The following is a 21,557-nucleotide window of genomic DNA, read 5'->3' on the forward strand; positions in this document are numbered from 1 at the left end:
TACAAACAGCATAGTGAACGCATTGTTGTGGCCAAGATAGATACGAAGCCCACACCTACTACAGTAGTACAAGTTTATATGCCAACTAGCTCTGCAGATGACGAAGAAATTGAAGAAATGTATGATGAAATAAAAGAAATTATTCAGATAGTGAAGGGAGACGAAAATTTAATAGTGATGGGTGACTGGAATTCGAGTGTAGGAAAAGGGAGAGAAGGAAACGTAGCAGGTGAATATGGATTGGGGCTAAGAAATGAAAGAGGCAGCCGCCTGGTAGAATTTTGCACAGAGCACAACTTAATCATAGCTAACACTTGGTTTAAGAATCATGATAGAAGGTTGTATACATGGAAGAACCCTGGAGATACTAGAAGGTATCAGATAGATTATATAATGGTAAGACAGAGATTTAGGAACCAGGTTTTAAATTGTAAGACATTTCCAGGGGCAGATGTGGACTCTGACCACAATCTATTGGTTATGACCTGTAGATTAAAACTGAAGAAACTGCAAAAAGGTGGGAATTTAAGGAGATGGGACCTGGATAAACTGAAAGAACCAGAGGTTGTACAGAGTTTCAGGGAGAGCATAAGGGAACAATTGACAGGAATGGGGGAAAGAAATACAGTAGAAGAAGAATGGGCAGCTTTGAGGGATGAAGTAGTGAAGGCAGCACAGGATCAAGTAGGTAAAAAGACGAGGGCTAGTAGAAATCCTTGGGTAACAGAAGAAATATTGAATTTAATTGATGAAAGGAGAAAATATAAAAATGCAGTAAATGAAGCAGGCAAAAAGGAATACAAACGTCTCAAAAATGAGATCGACAGGAAGTGCAAAATGGCTAAGCAGGGATGGCTAGAGGACAAATGTAAGGATGTAGAGGCTTATCTCACTAGGGGTAAGATCGATACTGCTTACAGGAAAATTAAAGAGACCTTTGGAGATAAGAGAACCACTTGTATGAACATCAAGAGCTCAGATGGAAACCCAGTTCTAAGCAAAGAAGGGAAAGCAGAAAGGTGGAAGGAGTATATAGAGGGTCTATACAAGGGCGATGTACTTGAGGACAATATTATGGAAATGGAAGAGGATGTAGATGAAGATGAAATGGGAGATACAATACTGCGTGAAGAGTTTGACAGAGCACTGAAAGACCTGAGTCGAAACAAGGCCCCCGGAGTAGACAACATTCCATTGGAACTACTGATGGCCTTGGGAGAGCCAGTCCTGACAAAACTCTACCATCTGGTGAGCAAGATGTATGAAACAGGCGAAATACCCTCAGACTTCAAGAAGAATATAATAATTCCAATCCCAAAGAAAGCAGGTGTTGACAGATGTGAAAATTACCGAACAATCAGTTTAATAAGCCACAGCTGCAAAATACTAACACGAATTCTTTACAGACGAATGGAAAAACTAGTAGAAGCCAACCTCGGGAAAGATCAGTTTGGATTCCGTAGAAATACTGGAACACGTGAGGCAATACTGACCTTACGACTTATCTTAGAAGAAAGGTTAAGGAAAGGCAAACCTACGTTTCTAGCATTTGTAGACTTAGAGAAAGCTTTTGACAATGTTGACTGGAATACTCTCTTTCAAATTCTAAAGGTGGCAGGGGTAAAATACAGGGAGCGAAAGGCTATTTACAATTTGTACAGAAACCAGATGGCAGTTATAAGAGTCGAGGGACATGAAAGGGAAGCAGTGGTTGGGAAGGGAGTGAGACAGGGTTGTAGCCTCTCCCCGATGTTATTCAATCTGTATATTGAGCAAGCAGTAAAGGAAACAAAAGAAAAATTCGGAGAAGGTATTAAAATCCATGGAGAAGAAATAAAAACTTTGAGAATCGCCGATGATATTGTAATTCTGTCAGAGACAGCAAAGGACTTGGAAGAGCAGTTGAACGGAATGGATGGTGTCTTGAAGGGAGGATATAAGATGAACATCAACAAAAGCAAAACGAGGGTAATGGAATGTAGTCGAATTAAGTCGGGTGATGTTGAGGGTATTAGATTAGGAAATGGGACACTTAAAGTAGTAAAGGAGTTTTGCTATTTGGGGAGCAAAATAACTGATGATGGTCGAAGTAGAGAGGATATAAAATGTAGACTGGCAATGGCAAGGAAAGCGTTTCTGAAGAAGAGAAATTTGTTAACATCGAGTATAGATTTAAATGTCAGGAAGTCATTTCTGAAAGTATTTGTATGGAGTGTAGCCTTGTATGGAAGTGAAACATGGACGGTAAATAGTTTGGACAAGAAGAGAATAGCAGCTTTCGAAATGTGGTGCTACAGGAGAATGCTGAAGATTAGATGGGTAGATCATATAACTAATGAGGAAGTATTGAATAGGATTGAGGAGAAGAGAAGTTTGTGGCACAACTTGACCAGAAGAAGGGATCGGTTGGTAGGACATGTTCTGAGGCATCAAGGGATCACCAATTTAGTATTGGAGGGCAGCGTGGAGGGTAAAAATCGTAGGGGGAGACCAAGAGATGAATACACTAAGCAGATTCAGAAGGATGTAGGTTGCAGTAGGTACTGGGAGATGAAGAAACTTGCACAGGATAGAGTAGCATGGAGAGCTGCATCAAACCAGTCTCAGGACTGATGACCACAACAACAACATATTAAAAAAAAAAAAACAGTTGATATCCGTTTGATCTATGGCAGCGCCATCTAGTGGGCCAACCATAGCGCCGTCTGGTTTCCCCCTTCAAGCTAGACAAGTTTCGTTCTTTGTAGTTTTTTCATTTGACGCTTATTTCGTGAGATATTTGGCCCGGTCATGATCATATATATATGAACTCCATAATTGACAGAAAGTCTGTGGCTGACTGTTACAACATTGTAATAATTCATTACGAACATTCTTTGAACTGTTGAAGCACCATTTACCAAGACAAGCATAGCTAACATGCACAACCAACACCTCTGGACACAATGAAACCTCGTTCAGTACGTGAACGGGAATTTCAAATCAGATGATCCATAAAGGTTTGGCTGAGTGGATCAGTAACAGTTTTTAATTTCTTCTCGAGGACTGAATTATTTTCCATACCATTTACTTCTCCAGAATTCGGACGATTAGAGGAGGCACATCGTGGGACAGCTTCTGATTTGCTAGTATGTTTCGAATGCTCTGGTTCACATACCAAATTGCGTTACGTCTTACGGAAGGAAGAACTTCTAAATAGTAAATGAATACATTTTACAACATACATAAGATTACACAAACGTACCAAAAGATTGAGCGTGATTACCTCAACATCCTACGTTATAGGTGAAGACACTGAAGCGCCCCAGAAACTAGTATAGATATGCGTATTCAAATAGAGAGATATGCAAATAGGCAGAATACGGCGCTGCGGTCGGCAACGCCTATATAAGACAATAAAGTGTGTGGCGCAATTGTTAGACAGTTTACTACAACTACAATGGATGATCATCAACATTTAAGTGAGTCCGAACGTGGCTTTATAGTCGGCGTACGAGCGATGGTACACAGTGTCTCCGAGGTAGCGATGAAGTGGGGATTTTCCCGTATGATCATTTCACGAGTGTTTCGTGAATATGAGTGATCCGCTAAGACATCAAATCTTCCACATCGCTGCGGCCGCAAAAAGATCCTGCAAAAACGAGGCCAACGACGTCTGCAGAGAATCGTTCAGCGTCAGAGAAGTGCGACCCTTCCGCTAATTGTTGCAGATTTCAATGCTGGGCCATCAACAAGTGTCAGTGTGTGAACCAGTCAAGGAAACATGATCGATATGGGCTTTCGGAGCCAAAGGTCCACTCGTGCACCCTCGATAACTGCACCACACGAAGCTTTACACTTCGCCTGGGCCCGTCAACATTGACGTTGGACTATTGATGACTAGTAACATGTTGCGTAGTCGGACAAGCATCATTTAAAATTGTATTCAGCGGATGGACGTGTACGGGTACGGAGACAACCTCATGAATCCATGGACCCTGTATGTCAGCAGGGGACTGTTCAAGGTGTTGGAGGCTCTGTAATGGTGTGAGGCGTGTGCAGTTGGAGTGATAAGGGTCCCCTGGTACGTCTAGATACGACACTGGCAGGTGACACGAACGTAAGGATCCTGTCTGATCATCTGGATCCATTCATGTCCATTGTGCAATCAGACGGGTTTGGGCAATTCAGGCAATCAATGCGATACCCCAAACGTCCAGAATTGCTACAGAGTGGCACCGGGAACACTTCTGTGAGTTTGAACGCTTCCGCTGGCTACCAAACTCCCCAGGCATGAACATTATTGAGCACATCTGGGATGCCTTGCAACGTGCTGTTCAGAAGAGATCTCCATCCCCTCGTACTCTTACGGATTTATGGACAGCCCTGCAGGATTCACGGTGTCGGTTCACTCCAGCACTGCTTCAGACATTAGTCGAGTCCATGCCACATAGTGTTGCGGCACTTCTGCTTGTTCGCGGGGGCCCTACACGATATTAGGCAGATGTACCAGTTTCTTTGGCTCTTCAGTGTAATTTTTCTTCGTTATGTGATAAAGATTACTGTTATTCAGACTGCAACACACTGGTACTGAGGTTAGAGAACAAAGAGAATTAGGCTGTAATACTACGAACGACTTCTCAAATAATCTGACATACCACCAGACTTCTTTAATATGTTTAACGTGACATTGATAATTTGTTTTAAAGTTTACAATAATGAAATACTCCCTTTGTTAAAAAGTTTCGAAAATGTTGTTGTTGTTGTTGTGGTCTTCAGTCCTGAGACTGGTTTGATGCAGCTCTCCATGCTACTCTGTCCTGTGCAAGCTTCTTCATCTCCCAGTACCTACTGCAACCTACATCCTTCTGAATCTGCTTAGTGTATTCATCTCTTGGTCTCCCTCTACGATTTTTACCCTCCACGCTGCCCTCCAATACTAAATTGGTGATCCCTTGATGCCTCAGAACATGTCCTACCAACCGATCCCTTCTTCTGGTCAAGTTAAGTCACAAACTTCTCTTCTCCTCAATCCTATTCAATACTTCCTCATTAGTTATGTGATCTACCCATCTAGTCTTCAGCATTCTTCTGTAGCACCACATTTAGAAAGCTTCTACTCTCTTCTTGTCCAAACTATTTGTCGTCCATGTTTCACTTCCATACATGGCTACACTCCATACAAATACTTTCAGAAATGACTTCCTGACACTTAAATCTATACTCGATGTTAACAAATTTCGAAAATGTATTAATAAAAAAATAGAGGGAAGTTAAGATAATGGTTTTAATGCTTCAGGTGTTCTACATAGTCTCCCAAAATAGAGTACAGCACAGGGAACGTTCATACAACGTTGTGAAACCGTCAGAAAAGTCCTCCTTTGGGATATTGTTCGACTCTCGTGAAAATTGACTTAAATGTCGGTTGTGTCGTAAAACGTTGATCCATCATGTGAAAATCTATGCTTTGTCGTTTCGTGATAGATTGATAACACCAAGTGTTGTCAACCTGGACGATTCTTTTTTTTTTTTCCAGAGAAGCGTTTTTCATTTCGATTAAGTTGCGACAGGCGTCTACGCGTCGTTGTTTTTATTCGGGAATCACGTCGTGCAGGACGAACTTTGCACCCACTTTTCTCTTCTTCAAGACATTGTGGAGAATGTCTTGAACACCTGACCTAGAGACCTTGCTCCACTGTGATTTGTGGACCAACAACAACCGTGACACAGTACGGCCGCACGTCCACTACTTAATACTGCCTGCTCACAACTGATACGTCAAATGAACGTCTGTTGTTTGTAGTTGTTAGTTCAAACCGTCAGCGTAATTAGTGCACTGACGTCGTTTATATGTCAGGAATAAAATCAGTCTCGGAACTTTTTTGACGCACAGTACACTTCGCTAATCATTGATAACTTCGCAAAGTGAATATCAGTTTACTTGGCAGTGCCATATGACACGGTAGAAAAAGTGATTTCTTTTTTTATTTTACCGCCTATGCTGTAACTACTGGAGCTTTGTCTGCAAAGATAGCGGAATCAATCTTCTCAACTTCGCCCCATGGAAGTAACATTCTACATTTTACCATGTTATTATTAAGTGGGTTTCTTGTCTGTCTGTCTGTCTGTTCGGTGCAAATTTTGCAACTGATTTTAAACTAACTTTCCGATGAGCTTCACGACCGGATGACAATGCAATTAGCTCGGTTTTTTGACGATCAGTTCGACAGCACTGGAGTGTGAAAAATGTTGATAACTGTCCTGCACGACCAGTGTGCTGTATCAGAATGCGTTTCAGGGAGCGTATGAGCGGATGGGCACTGATGAACAGACGGAGTAGTGCGGAGGAGGAGATGGTCAGTCAGTGGGGAGAGGGTGAGGTGGACAGAGACAAGGAGGGAGGAGTAGATTTATGCAGTATATGTGACATACACGTACAAGGGCGAAGCCGCGGGCATTATGTTAGTGTTTGCTGAAATAAAAGTCTTACAGAAATGGTATAAATTAATTTTGCTTGCTTCTTTATTTTAGAAATAGGAAAATAACAAGGCAACAGATTATTATATTATTAGTAAGTAGGTGTAACACTGTTCTGTTTCACTTATTATCAGGTGAAAAGACACTGAAATAAACTTGAGATTTAGCACGTGTTTCTCTTATAATCTCATCAATAGCTTTATAATCCAATGACGGATTTCGTACATACAAGACCAAACAGCAGAAAATAATTATTTAAATAAAAATAAATTTTTAATGTTCCATGTTTTTAAATTGGACTAAAAAGTATAAAATAATTTCTCACTCATGTTGCTTATCCTATAGAGATAATCCCGAAAATTGTGATTCTGAATTTTTAATAGCTATGATAAAATTTGTAAGATTTGTAACGAAACACGGGAGTGGATGTAATATAATATTAAGGAGGTGAATTATTCTTGCATCAATTACGTACTGCATGCGCCTCACATTTTTCATAATAAATCTTTAAGAGTTTTCACAGCTATCAAAAATTCATAGTCCCAAATTTTGAGGACTACTTGTCTGGGGTTAGGAACCTGTATGGGGCTAGGAGAAATTATTTTATTCTATTTAGTTCGGTTTAAAATCTTAGCGTATTAAATTTAAAAAATAATTAATAATTATCAAAATTCAGCGCTCTCTAGAAAATGTCGTAGAGCTACAATCCATGGCCGTTTTAGGAAAGAAAACGATGGTTAATAGTCTTATTACAAGTGTTGTAATTAATTAGCTTACACACTGTGTTTCGTGATTTATTGAGAGCTTAAATATCTTTAATTGGGACCAAGAGGGAGAGAAAATGTATCATCTTCGCACTACCGGTTTATCAGTTGGTGCTAGTCGTATATGTCGGAACGAGTAGAAAATCAGGATATCCCTGGGATGCGTTTGTTTGGATTTGCACTATCGGCAGGATCCCTTAACGATTTATGGCAGGCGGCGAAAGTTGCGTTAAACACTGTCTGCCAAGTCGCATCCGTCCCATCTATGACCGTCTGCACGCACGGCCATTGTGCCACATTGTGGATAGGGTAGGGAACCCGAGGATTTAGGGTATTGACCCGAGCAATCTTTCCGCAAGTGATTACTAACATACAGAGCACCGCATCATATATGAACAAAAGCATCATTCAAGTGCGGCTCAGGCTCCAGACTTCTAACACTCGAATAGATGCAACGCGCGTTGGATTGTTTGAAGCTTTTTCAAGTGACCTGTGCTATACGTTTAGAAGAATTGGAAAGAAACTAGTATCGTGCAAGGTAAAACATTTCTATTTAAAGCAGACGACCGCAGTCCAGGTACAAATTTGGATCAGGAGTATTTCCGGAACTCTGGACCAGCAATCGAGACCTTATATTACTGGACTCTCTGGGATGGAAGTTTCAAAACAGTGTCTCTTAAGGATATACCTGTAAACTAATATCGTACAAGATAAAATATTTGTATTTAAAGTAGAACAGAGGGCTGCTGTACAGGCGAAAACTGTGATGAAAGATGTCGAGCAGGACTCTCCACCAGCAATGAAGATCTGTCATTACCGGATTAATGAGTTAATATTGTGAAAAAAAATTCTGCATTGCCTGTAGTGACTTCATGATGGGTGCCACGAAGAACGTGCAAGGAAGGACGCTTCTAATTAGTGTTTAAGTTGAAGAATGTTTGGTAGTCTTATGAGTTGTAGACGGAACGAAACGTGAATACATCATTAAATGCCACAGAGAAAACTGCACTTAATGGGTGAACAAGACAACTGCCTTTCGTAGGTGGGAAAAGTGATGGTGGCTGTTTTCGAAATTCAATATGTCATAGTGACTGACTACCTCGAAACCAAAGACCAGAAATTACCTCTTACAACGAACATTGTTGGACTGTTTGTATTGTGAGAGAAAGAGGAAGCAGCCAAGATTAGAGCGCAAAAATTCAGGACAATGCGCCCTGTCAAACGTCGTCCACTGCGATTCGGTACACATCCACTCCCGTCGCGTTCCCCTAATTGGCTCCGTATGACTTTTTTGTTTTGTTTCGTAATCCCAAAAATTGTTTTGAGGGTGAGGAGCAAGACAATCTTCGTTCAAAATTAGTATTGTGTAGAGCTGAAGCCAAATTGATTTTCTGTGACATTAAAAAAAATGGGATCTTGCTTTTTGGTAAGCAATGAGCAAGATGTTAATGCCCGCAAAGGGAAAGGACCCGGATTCGGGTCCCGGTCTGGCACACAGTTTTAATCTGCCAGGAAGTTTCATTAATTTTTGTCTTAATTTTTGTCTTTCCAGTAACGTTATTTGCCATTTTTTATTAAACTTATCATCCGTGCTAATATTTTTATCTTCTTGAATAATCTTGGTAGCCACCAACGTCCCTATCTGACCGACGGATCACCACTTACAGCGCCTAATTCCATCACTCGATATCTCGCTCAGGAGTGATTTGTAATTTAGTACAGGGCATTAGCACACATTCCGGAGGCCTACATCTACATCAATATTCTGCAAACCACTGTGAAGTGCATGGCATAGGGTACTTGCTACTGTATCAGTTGTTAGAGCCTCTTCCCGTTGCAGTTGATTATTGAGCGTGGGAAGAATGAATGCTTAAAGGCCTCGGTGGGAGAGGTAATTAATCTTGTCCTCGCGCTCTCTACGTGCGGGGCTTGTAGTATATTCCTCGATTCCTTACTTAAACCTTGTTCCTAAAATTTCTTAAGTAGGTTTTCGCACAGTCTTCAAACATTTTCGAATTTATGTTTCTGAGGATTTTCATGGCGCAAATTGGGAATGTCAGAAAATTATGTTTTCACAGCACACGGCAGGGAACACAAGACTGTCAGCCAGCATGTGATACGGTATCTATACTGAAGGTGAGTAACGTATTTCCTTGTGAGGAGAAGGGTGAGAGAGTATTTTGGTGCTCTAACATTCATGATTTCGGGACAGCTCACGTTTCACTTTGTTATATCCTAGCCAGTAATGCCAACCGAGCCCGCTGCCAAAAGGTTGGCAGCATCAAAGTCCGGACGCCGTCCGCATAAGCAGCGCCAGCGATACAGGAAATCGCCGCAAGTCTGCGCGCGCCACCGCTGGCTTCAGGCTTCTTAAGCGCTGGAGTCGCGAGCGCTAGGACAGTTCTGTATTCGCCGCTCAGTTGTATACTCGCCACCGATTTGTGTACTTGCTAGTCAGTTGTGTGTTCATCGCAGCAGAGTTGTTGTTTGTCGTCAGCCGACGCTGACCTAGCCGCTCCGACTCGAACTAGACAGATTTCTGTAGACACGGAGTTCACTACTGTGTTTCTGTATCTTCGTTAATAAAGATAAGTACCGACTGTTATTTAATCAGAGTGTTTGGGTTTTCATCTTTCTGTTCACTGTTCCAGCGGACCGGTCGGCCCGCTATTAAAAGTGTGGCGGTGACTTCGTAAGCCGTTTCTACAGCGAAGTGTTTGTCGCTACGAACGCCGCCACAAAACACTTACTTACATGCCACTATCACAGTTATCGCACAGTCTCGTTAAGAAAAGAAAATCATATTATCATTCTCCATAAAAGAAACCATTTTCGGTTCTGAATTCATGTATACATAAGCCCCTTTCATGTACAGCTCTGTGGTTTCTCTCTGGGATAACAAACAAATAATCTTCAAATTTAGGCCGTAAATACGCAGAAGACTTCCTTAGGGTGTCTTTAATGTCTTCCAAGCGTTCTCATGAAAGTCAAAAGATATATTTTTTCCTTAGCAGGAGATGTTATTAGGCCTAAATTAGCCATCAGTTCCCTCATTATAGAACTAATGTAACACATGTCGATTGGTACTTAATGTTTCCTGAAACGAAGTAACGATTTTTGTGTCTAGTGTCATGGAATCCGATATGAATGCTCTCGAAAACTATGTCACTATGTACTCGCCTCGGGCTTCACTGAAGATCGTTCTGAAACCGCGACTTCTTTGATGAATTCACATTCATCTCGTAACAGGTGAAAGAGCCTGATCATTATAGCGTGACATTTCCTGTAGTTCAAGACAGTCATGAAAAGTACTCGTTTGCAGGTATACATTCACATTCCTTTTTATCTTCACTAATACGGAAGTCACTTAAGCTGAAGTGAACAGATTATGTGTTGATACTCGCAAATTAAAACTGTATATAGGATCAGGACTCGAATCCGGCACAGTATATTGCCAGGCAATGCTCTTAACGAATGAGCTATCTAGCCACGACTCACGAACCGAACAATGTCGAAAATCATACATACCGCTGCAAAGTGAAACATTCATTCCGAAGATGGAAACAATCAATCCCCTACGCCGTGGCTTCGCCATTTCTCTACAATGACGTTTCTTCCATGAGTGCTAGTCCCCCAAGGTATGCAGGCGAAAGGTACTGGTGACAGTAAACCTTTGAAGTCGGATCGTGAGTCATGCCTCTATGCAGCTGACTCTTCTTAACTACAACATCGGAAAATCGAATTCTTCGATAAATAGAACTAGTTATATGCCAACTAGAAAATATCTCGGTAAGTCGAAGAAATCCAATGTGTTTGCATACACTTGATTAACCGAAGCGACTGCTATGACACTCTCTATAATACTGAGTTAGCGGTTATCTAACATTGCGATTCGAGTTGTTTAGTCGTTCAACTCTTAGTGCCATTCCTTTGTTTACTCAGCATACAAATCAGTTGTGAAGCATATAGCACATGGTCAAAAGTACCCGGACACCTCTATGTAATACGGAAATGACTACTAGAAGTCACCAGACGCGGACCCGCCTGTATAAAAGGAGACGCGCACACAGCGTGTAAACAGACGAAGTCACCTATGGAAATAGGCTGACGACCATCGCGCCAAGAAATCAGTACGAGGAAAATCTCAAGGTGAGACACGCACACTGGGGAAGAAGACAGCAATTCAGGTGTTAAACATCAGGGACTCCAGACAGGGGTTTTGGAGGTTTCCCTTGGCCGTAAGGCGAATGTCGAATTTATCCCCCAAATCCATCCTTATTAACAATGGGAACATGAATCGACCCATACCCTAATCGTCCTGAAATGGTCGAGAACAAAAAAAAATAAAAAAAATTCCCGAATTAGAAATCCATGTACCTATGCAAGAAACACAACTTACTTAAGATATGAATGTGTACCCCGTTCACCAGTTGACTGAAAAGAATGTAAGTGGGCTGTTTAGGTTTTTATGTTGGTAACGCCACGTAGCGCTCTGTATGAAAATCACTGACTGTGCTGTGTGGAGGCTGTGGCTGGTTGGACTCACTGTTGGAATATTCACTATTGTAGTGTTGGGCAGTTGGATGTGAACAGCGCGTAGCGTTGTGCAGTTGCAGGTGAGCCACAAGCAGTGGTGGATGTCAAGAGAGAGATGCCAGAGTTTTGAGCGGACGAACTGGACGTGTGTCTGTCAGAAAAAGGAAATTTGTTTAATTGGGTGTCACAAAATTATATATATATATTATGGCTCTTGAACGCTATTAAGGTAGTAAATACATTGTTTGTTCTCTATCAAAATCTTTCATTTGCTAACTATGCCTATCAGTAGTTACTGCCTTCAGTATTTAGAATCTTTTATTTAGCTGGCAGTATTGGCGCTCGCTCTATTGCAGTAGTTCGAGCAACGAAGATTTTTGTGAGGTAAGTGACTCATGAAAGGTATAGGTTATTGTTAGTCAGGGCCATTCTTTTGTAGGGATTAAAGTCAGATTGCGTTGCGCTAAAAAATATTGTGTGTCAGTTTAGTGATGATCAGTATAAGTAAAGAGAGAAATGTCTGGGTGCTTTCAATTTTACTCAGCTGTCTTTGTATCAAATAACATAGAAGTTTACCAGCGCAGTAATTCATAATTTTTCTAAGGGGACGTTTCAAGAGCAACCTGCGAGGTCTTAAGTAGCCCACTCTCCCCTTCCGGGTGGAAGAAAGAAAAGTTTTCAGTAGGGAAGCAGCAACAACATAATGGGTCGATGGATTAGTCTGGATGGCTCAAAAAACGCGGACTGGTCATTTGATGTCAACTAAGCAACAAATCGATCAGGGACATTTCAACCCTTGTAAAGACGCCCAATTGGACTGTTGGTGGCGTGATTGTGAAGCGGAAACACGAAGGAAGTCGCAGCTAAACCAGCACCAGGCGAGCCTCATGTAGGCCCACTGACGAACAGGGATCTCGAACACTGCGGAGAGTGGTTGTAAAAAAATCAGCGGAAGAAATCACTCTTGAGTTTGAAAGTGCTACCAGCAGTCCAGCTAGACAACGACTTTGTCTAGGGAGTTAAAAAGACTGTGTACAATGGTTGAACCGCTCCTCATAAACTACACATTAATGTCGTGAGTGTGGTGTCACCGCCAGACACCACACTTGCTAGGTGGTAGCCTTTAAATCGGCCGCGGTCCGCTAGTATACGTCGGACCCGCGTGTCGCCACTGTCAGTGATTGCAGACCGAGCGCCGCCACACGGCAGGTCTAGAGAGACGTCCTAGCACTCGCCCCAGTTGTACAGCCGACGTTGCTCGCAATGGTTCACTGACAAATTACGCTCTCATTTGCGATAGTTAGCATAGCCTTCAGCTACGTCATTTACTACGACCTAGCAAGGCGCCATATTCAATTGCTATTCATCTTGTGATGCCTGTACCGTCAGACCGATGTTCATCAATTATGAATTAAAGTTAAGTATTCTACCAGTTACCTCCTGTTTTGCTAGTTTTATTTCATTGTCCTGTTCCAGACCTCACGCCAGCCTGCGTGAGCTTAAACGCGTGCCTTTCGGCATCCTCGCATAGTGACTTGGCTGTCTTGCCAAGTCACAACAGTGAGCGCTTGTGAAGGTGTAAGAACAACGCCACCAGACAAGATGGTGACTGAAAACGAGTGATTTGGAGAGATGAATCATGCTTTAGTAATTGTCAGGCCGACAGGCAGGTTTAGGTTTAGCAAATGCCTAGGAGGGACGTTACCTATCATCTTATGGGTTATATGTAGTGGCGGTAGTGAAGTACAGAGGAAGTTGTGTTTCTGTATGAGGGTGTTTCTGGTGGTGGTGGCGTGGTCCGCTTACTGCACTTAAGGGGAGGTTTACTATCTTTTCGTTCAAAAAATTGATTTTTTAAAAATTGCATTTTCGGATCCATAGAAGTGTTTAGAATCCACCCCTGAAACGGCTTTTCCGAATAGGGAACGGAAATGTTTGTTATTTGCTGTTGAACAAAAAAAAATGCACCTCCCTGAATCGGCATTTTTCACACACCAGTTTTTTTTTTCTTTCGGAGGACGAGTTATTGTACCGGTTCTTGGGAGGAAACACACAAAATTCAAATGAAAGTTTGAACGCGTGTGTTTGGAAGTTAGCCCCGAAGCATTTGCATTCTGGTGCGAAGACTGAGGAGATTGCGACTTTCCTGGCAGCGGGGAGCTTCAACGAAGCGTATTCAGCAATTCCGAAGACCATGACAACGATGGACGTCCCCCTGGGATTCTACTCGACGCAGTTGCCAAGCATTTGGACGACTACCGGATTCGAGGGGCCGAACACCGCTTGTCACCAGCCGTACGAGCGGCTCTGGAGCAGCGCAGGATGGCCCAGATCTAGCAGAACGCCCTCTATGAGGAAGAGAAAGCACTAGTTTATCGACCCGGAAGAGCAGACTGAACGTAAGCTACATAACATTGCATTTATATGTAGTCAAAACTTCAAACGCGTTTGTCTCGAAATTACGATTTTTTTATCGCGCGGTATGGTAACTTCAAATCTACTGAACCGATTGGCATGTTTCTTTGTTCCCGACGAAGCTGACTAAATTGTCTAGGAGTTCTACCACTTTTATTCCGATCCATCAACTATAAATATTTTTACGTGGCCGACGAAGTCGAAAAATCGATGAAAAAACCCTATTTTTTTTCAAATTGCCGCCATTTTGTTTCCTATGGTCCAAATAACTTAAGCGAGGTACAACTCCTAAAGAATCTTATATACTTCGCTAGCGTCAACTCAATTTTGATTTCAGACGAGCCGGCTGACCTGTGACATACCGTGCGTGGAGGTCTACATCGAAATTTTGTTTCGTTCCGACGGCACTTCCGCCTTTGCTCTTCGACATTTCCGGTCGAAAAAATTCCACTTTGTAGAGGAAATATCAATGAACATTTTGCCCAAATTTGACATTGATATCTCTAACACACCCCGAGAAAAAAATTCTCAAAGAATATGCTTTTTTCTGGCCAAAGATAGTAAACCTCCCCTTAAGACAACGCTAAATGTGGAAGTACATGAACACATTTTACAGCATTGTGCTCAGGTACATCATAGGAACAGTTCGGAGTTTGTATTTATTTGGAGCAGTAAGACAGTGCACTCTCTCATAAAGCAACATCTGTGGGACAATGACTTTTTGGACAGTAACATTTTTCAAATGGACTGGTTAAAGGCGCTTCAGTCTGGAACCGCTACGGTCGCAGGTTCGAATCCTGCCTCGGGAATGGATGTGTGTGATGTCCTTAGGTTAGTTAGGTTTAATTAGTTTTAAGTTCTAGGCGACTGATGACCTCAGGAGATAAGTCGCATAGTGCTCAGAGTCATTTGAACCATTTTCTCTGGATTCGTTTCTTGAGGAGGAATGGTCTGCAGACATTCAGTGACCACACTGGAAGTGTTCCCAGCAGAGTTCACACCACCATAAAGGCGAAGTGTGGAGACGCTCCATATTAATATTCACTGATTGGTGTCCGGGTACTTTCGATCAATTTACACAATCTAAATACAATTTGATTCTGCGCAGAAAATAAATAGATTATTGACGCTGTGGAGTGTGAAGTAAAAAAAAAAAAAAAAAAAAAAAAAGGATTTAGTAAAGACTCTTACCGATTGCGCTATTAACACCGGCGATCCCGCTGGGCGGAAAGAACGTATTGCTAAAATGAGTCACACGAGGGGAGGAACTGGGCCCGGCACAATTAGTTCCCGCATGCTAAACAATGCATATTGAAATGGCTTAGGAGCTGCAGCAGACAACAGATACCTGCCAAGCGTCGTCTCAACCGAACACAAATTTTTGAGAAGAAATATCACAGCAGCAAAATAAAAAGAAATAAGGTGCGAGTAAAGGACGCTCGCTCTGAGGGTTCCTTTCAGACTTAATTGTGTGTATAGAGAGTTCATCTATCTCGGGAATAGAGACTCACGACGATTTTTGCCTGTTATCGACATTGATACTAGCAAGATAAAGGTTTCAGCAATCCAAGATTTTCGAGAATAACAAATGACAATTTCTTGTGTGATAGAGTTACAAATTAACAGCTTTTGGATTTTTTACTTTATTTGCACTGTAAAACCTTGCTTCTTCCAAATTTTATTGATCCTAGGTCAACGGGAAGTGTCCTGTAGATTTTAATGACTCAGTTTTCGATTATCAAAATATGTGACATAAATGTTTATATCTTTTGATTGTATTGACTTAGAAGCTTAAATATTTTACACATAACATGTGACAAATTTCAACTTGACACGTCTACCTACTCCTGAGGAAAAGGGTTCCTAACAGTCGGACACTCAGACAGACGGTCAGATGGCAACGAAGTGATCCTACAAGCCTTCTGTTTTTACCGATTGAGGTATGCAACCGTAAAAAGCTGTTGCTTACAGACTACGCTGACAGATTTCAGAAAGTAAAACCTCTTTCCATAGCGAAAGCCGCAAACGCTAAATGTTTCAAGGGTATCAGAACATTTCCTGTCTGTTGCTGGTCCAATAGAAAGGCGTGGATGACAACAGAATTTTTCATTAAGTGGTTGTTCAGCCTGGACAAAGACATGAAAAAACATAATCCAAAGATGTTGCATTTTTTCCCTCGATAGCTGTTCGTTTCACCTACGGATAATGTGAAACTTCGTATTTTCCCCGTAGACACCATTTCGAAATTTCATGCGCTTGGCGTGGGAATAACACAGAACTTTAAAATTTTCTATAGCAAAGAAGTTATGCCAATGATATCGGATAACACTGAAGATGGTAGGAAGCCCAATGAAAGTTCTGGCAACGATGACCTTGACTGATAATGTATAAAACAGTTATTACGGATCATTTCAAGACATCCTGATTAATCAAGGAGACAGAAATCAAACGTAACAACAGGAAGGGGATAAATGGACTAGGTCTTTCACGCCTGTCTGGGGTGACAAGAACAAAGACGATGACGAAGCAAAAGAAAAAGCAAAGCCGATTCCACCGGTGGATATACACGAGAAAGTTTTGTCACTGGGTACGTCGTTAGTACATAAGCAGATGATGTAGTTTTGGATTTTGTCACTACAGAAAATTCGATTGACCAAGCGCGTTTCAGGCCACTCGACCAGAAGATCATAGATCTTTGCAGAGAAAGAACTTTTCTTGCACGTTTTTGGAAATTGGTGTTACTCTTTCGTTTGAGACGTTAAAATAATCCAAAATGATTAAAACAGGTCAACATTGCAACATAAATATTATTGGTCAAATGTGTGAGTAGAGCTAAAACGAGTCTCCCTTGAAATTACAACATTTATTTCTGTCCGAATTTTCATGGCTAAACGAACAATGCGAATTGTGTAAGTAGGGCAACAAAATGACCAGCGTGGGGTCTAGATTTTCAGAGAAAGGTATCATTGCTTGAAAGCAATCATAGAAATTCAGAAAAACTTAATAAATTATTTGAAGAAAAACAGAAATATTTCACGAAAAGCTGCTGCTAATGAAGTAAATGTAGTGTCAAGTAACAGTTTCCTTTTGTTCTACAATATTGTAGAACGAAAGCAAACTGGTGCTTTTCATTTATTATAATGTTGTTCTACCAAGAACCGACGGAAGATTCTGTTAATATGAAGTGTCAGGTATTCATCTATCCAGGACTCATCTCTTTTGTGCACAGAATATTTCAGTGGTGTAGAAATGGTGGAATTCTTTCTTTCAGTCTGAAAAAAATAAAATAAATATCACATTACAGCGTAAATTGAAACTCCCATGCTTTCTCCTGATCAAAGAAATATTTCGCCTGCCTCATTTGCAGTACTTGGTTTCGAGTAAAACTGAAAGACTTGTCAAATGTTTCTCTAATCTGTTTCATTTCTTACATTTAAACAAATCATTTCACAGAAGATTTGACCTCTTCTTTTTCAAAGTTTTCAAAATTTGAGTCATAAATGTTACTTTCTGCTTCTATTTGTGAAGAAATACCAATGTTACTGAGTCTGCGGTACTGAATTTTAACTTTATTTTTATAGAGGATGCTATACTCTTCTTACGACTGTTTCATTATCCCACCTTAATTATTTAGAGTTCCGTTAAATAGAACTCTCAATTATTCGAAATTTTTCTGAGGTCACTTGAACATTGAATTGTAGAGAGTCAACTGTAGTTGAATCGCTGAGAGAATTGCCTACTAAGGACATGGCTTATGGTTCGAGTCTCGGTCCGGTACACAGTTCTGAAATGGCAGGAAGTTTCAAAAAAGCGACCATTCCGCTGCAGATTGAAAAAGTCATTCAGGCGATTACACGCTAACAGTTCGATGAATTTCGATAATTTGCGAGTAACACATGACGAACGGATAATCAGAAACCATTCACTATACTGTAACATCAGACAGGTAAAATTTCTTCGAAAAGTCATCACACAAGTAAAATTTCTTCGAAAAGTCATAAATTGTCTCTACTTCGTGTAACAGAAAACTGAAGTTTGACTTAATCTTCTTCCTTTCAACTACTGCTTACCAAGTACATAACAAATCTGATATCGAACCGGTCGTATACAGTTCCCTTGTAACGATTTTGAAGACATGAGTTTCAGAAACACACTGAACAAGATCATTTAGTTTACTTATTACTGGGATTTGTATATTAGTTGATTAGTAACGTGACTTTTGCGTACATATTCAGTGAAACACGTCACGAAGTTTCGATAGATTTGTTTAACTTGATGAAACAAGCCCGTCTCCGTATACGAGCCTGTGCGTTACTTCCAATGATGTCTGTAAACACTGAGATATCTTCGCACCAGCTTTGGATAAATTAGCATAGCGTAATCCACGTAGCATTTCAGAGTGTAAGCTACACATGTCGTCCCACGCTAAGGCCATTGCGCAACAAGAGTGGTGAAACCCGACTCGCACTTACCTCTCACGACATCCTCAGACCATGGATCAAGGAAGTAAGGTATATGCTGTTTTTCCCGATTTTCGAAAAGTATTTGACTCAGTACCACACCTACGCTTATTATCAAAAGTACGATCATATGGGGTATCAGGTCAAATACGTAACTGGATTGAGGATTTCTTGGTAGGGAGGACGCAGCACGTTATCTTGAATGAAAAGTCATTGACAGATGTGGAAGTAACTTCGAGTGTACCTCAGGGAAGCGTGTTGGCTCCCTTGCTGTTCATGTTGTATATCAATGATCTTACGGAACAATATTAATAATAAACTCAGGCTTTTCGCAGACCATGCAGTCTGAATGAAGCAGTACAGATATTCAGTCAGACCTTTGATAAGATTTCAAAGTGGTGGTACAATGACTGTCAGGTCGCTTTAGACGTTCAAAAATGTAAAATTGTGCACAATATCCTATGAATATAATATTAGTGATTCACAGTTGGGATGTGTAAAATCGTTCAAATACCTGGGTGTAATACTTAGTGGGAACAAGAAGTGGGACAATCACATGGACTCAGTCGTGGATAAATCAGGTAGCAGACTTCAGTTTGGTCCGCAGCTCGTGGTCGTGCGGTAGCGTTCTCGCTTCCCACGCCCGGGTTCCCGGGTTCGATTCCCGGCGGGGTCAGGGATTTTCCCTGCCTCGTGATGACTGGGTGTTGTGTGATGTCCTTAGGTTAGTTAGGTTTAAGTAGTTCTAAGTTCTAGGGGACTGATGACCATAGATGTTAAGTCCCATAGTGCTCAGAGCCATTTGAACCATTTTTTACACTTCAGTTTGTTGGTGGAGTACTAGGGAAATGCAATCAGACTCCAAAGAATTTTGCTTACAAATTACTCGTACGACCATACTAGAATGCTGTCCAAGTGCATGGTACCAGTATCAACTCGGACCGGCAGGGGATATTGTACGTTTAGAGGAGGGCAGCACGAATGATCACAGATTTGTTTGACCCTCGGGAGAGTGTCACTCAGATGTTGAAAGAATTGAACTGGCAGATTCTTGAAGATAGACGGAAACATCCAGAAAAAATCCACTGACAAAGTTTCAAGAACAGTTTATAATGATGACTCTAGGAATATACTACAACTCCCTCAATATTGCTCCCTTAGGGACCGTGAGGATAAGATTAGTTTAACTGCAGCAGGCATTTAAATAATCATTTTTCCTGGGCTCCATGCGTTAATGGAGCAGAAAAAGCCCTAATAATCAGAACGGTGAGACGTACCCTCTGCCATTCACCACCTAGTGGTTTGTAGATTATAGATGTAGATGTTGTTGTAGAGTGGCTTTCTATCACTCGTGGTAAAGCAGGTAGCAGGCTTCATTTTATTGGCAGAATAGTAGGGAAATGCAATGTCTCCAACAGAGATTGCTTACAGTTCACTCGTACTAATGTGCTGCTGCGGCACGAATGACAGGCGAATCACAGTCTGCGAGCGATACTGCGTTTCCGTTGGAAGTACGGGGAACAGTACGATTCTTGTGCGCTGACAGTCCAAATTGCACACAGATTCAGATGGTATATTTGACCATATGCAATGTCACGTCGAGCCGTAGTGAAATGACGCCGACAGAGCGCCTCACAGACGTGGGTGATGTTGCTTGGGAAGGAAGGTCATCGACATTGACCACAGACGAAAATGTCCAGGCGATACTTTTGAATAGCTGAAAGAACATCTCAGGAGGGGAGGGTAGAAGAGATTTTTTCCAACGACGAGGGCGTTCATACAGCATGTCTGGAATGGTTCCATGTCCAAGGTGCGAATTTCTGTCGTCGAGGAACTGGACGCTAGGTAGGACGTTCCGACCGTCGTTTACAGACGCCTGGCGACTGTGTTGAAAAATAGCGTCACGTTTTCGTGTCACTTTGAAGTGTGTCGTAGAATCCAACGAGAGTTACACGGCCTGCCATAATAATGCGTGACTTACTTTTCAAAGTCGCGATGTACTTATTACGATAATCGTTTGTGGCAGTGATAATGTATGTCGTGCTGCAGGGTTCGGTGGGTAGGTATCATTTCAATTTCCTGATGGAAAAGAGGTGCTAAAAATTTTCCAAATATATGCAGACAGATGTTTATGCTGGCTTAGTGGAAGGTGTGCGTTTTACGCGGAACAAATGTTGCGTCACGTGCAAAAGCGGAAGTTCTGGCGATGTGGGTCGGAACTACAGGAAGCTAGCCGATTGTGCGCACAGTAAAAAAAAGAAGTGTGTGGAGGATAGACAGCGCTGCAATCACCCGTTCCAGCCGTGCGTAACAACGACTTGATTCCGGACTGACGTGGCCTCCTAGTTTTCACAGAGGTCTACTGAGAATGTAAACACAAAGCTGTCTACGTGACGGCCGTAGCACGGCAACTAATAGATGCAATAGACAGATAACTAGGAGATGTCACGCCGTAGACGCGCGTCACGTGCTACAGCTAGCTTCGCTTACCTACCGTGAGAAAAGTATGCGGTTGCTATCTGCACGGTGACATAGTCCGCCGACTTCAGATCAATAGCGCCGCGTTTCTCCGGCGACAGAGCAATGCCCGTGCCTTTCCGGCGGGATGGCTCGCTTGGCTCGCGGCAGCGATTTGCGGGGTTTCGCGGCGTCGGCGTCGGCAATCACTCATCGCACGAGGCAGCGGAACGAGGCGCGCGCCGTGGCGCTGCTACTGGTCGACTGGCGCGCGCCCTCCACGTTTACTCGATAGCCGCATACTCCCCCCCTCCACTCCCCCCCTCGCGCACCCCACCACGCCCCCTCCCCCTCGCCCCTCTTACACATTGCCGGCCCTTGTTGCCCGGGCGACACTAGTGCTCGCGGGACCCTTCGGCGTGCCGGCGCAGTCCGTTCATTCGAGCGGTCGCCACCGGCTCGCTCGGAA

The 21,557-nt window shown here is 42.2% G+C and overlaps 1 protein-coding gene across 1 annotated transcript in view; it reads right to left on the minus strand.

Annotated features, from left to right (window-relative positions):
- LOC126162327 (uncharacterized protein KIAA0513) overlaps nucleotides 1-21,307 on the minus strand; it is a 265,762-nt gene extending 244,455 nt beyond the window's left edge. Inside the window, exon 1 of the mRNA XM_049918757.1 lies at nucleotides 21,126-21,307. The gene's annotated coding sequence lies outside the window, so the exon portion shown is untranslated. The remainder of the gene's footprint in view (nucleotides 1-21,125) is intronic.
- Between the last annotated feature and the right edge of the window lie 250 nt (nucleotides 21,308-21,557).

Source organism: Schistocerca cancellata, chromosome 2 (assembly GCF_023864275.1).
Source record: "Schistocerca cancellata isolate TAMUIC-IGC-003103 chromosome 2, iqSchCanc2.1, whole genome shotgun sequence".
NCBI classification, from domain to species: Eukaryota; Metazoa; Arthropoda; class Insecta; order Orthoptera; family Acrididae; genus Schistocerca; species Schistocerca cancellata.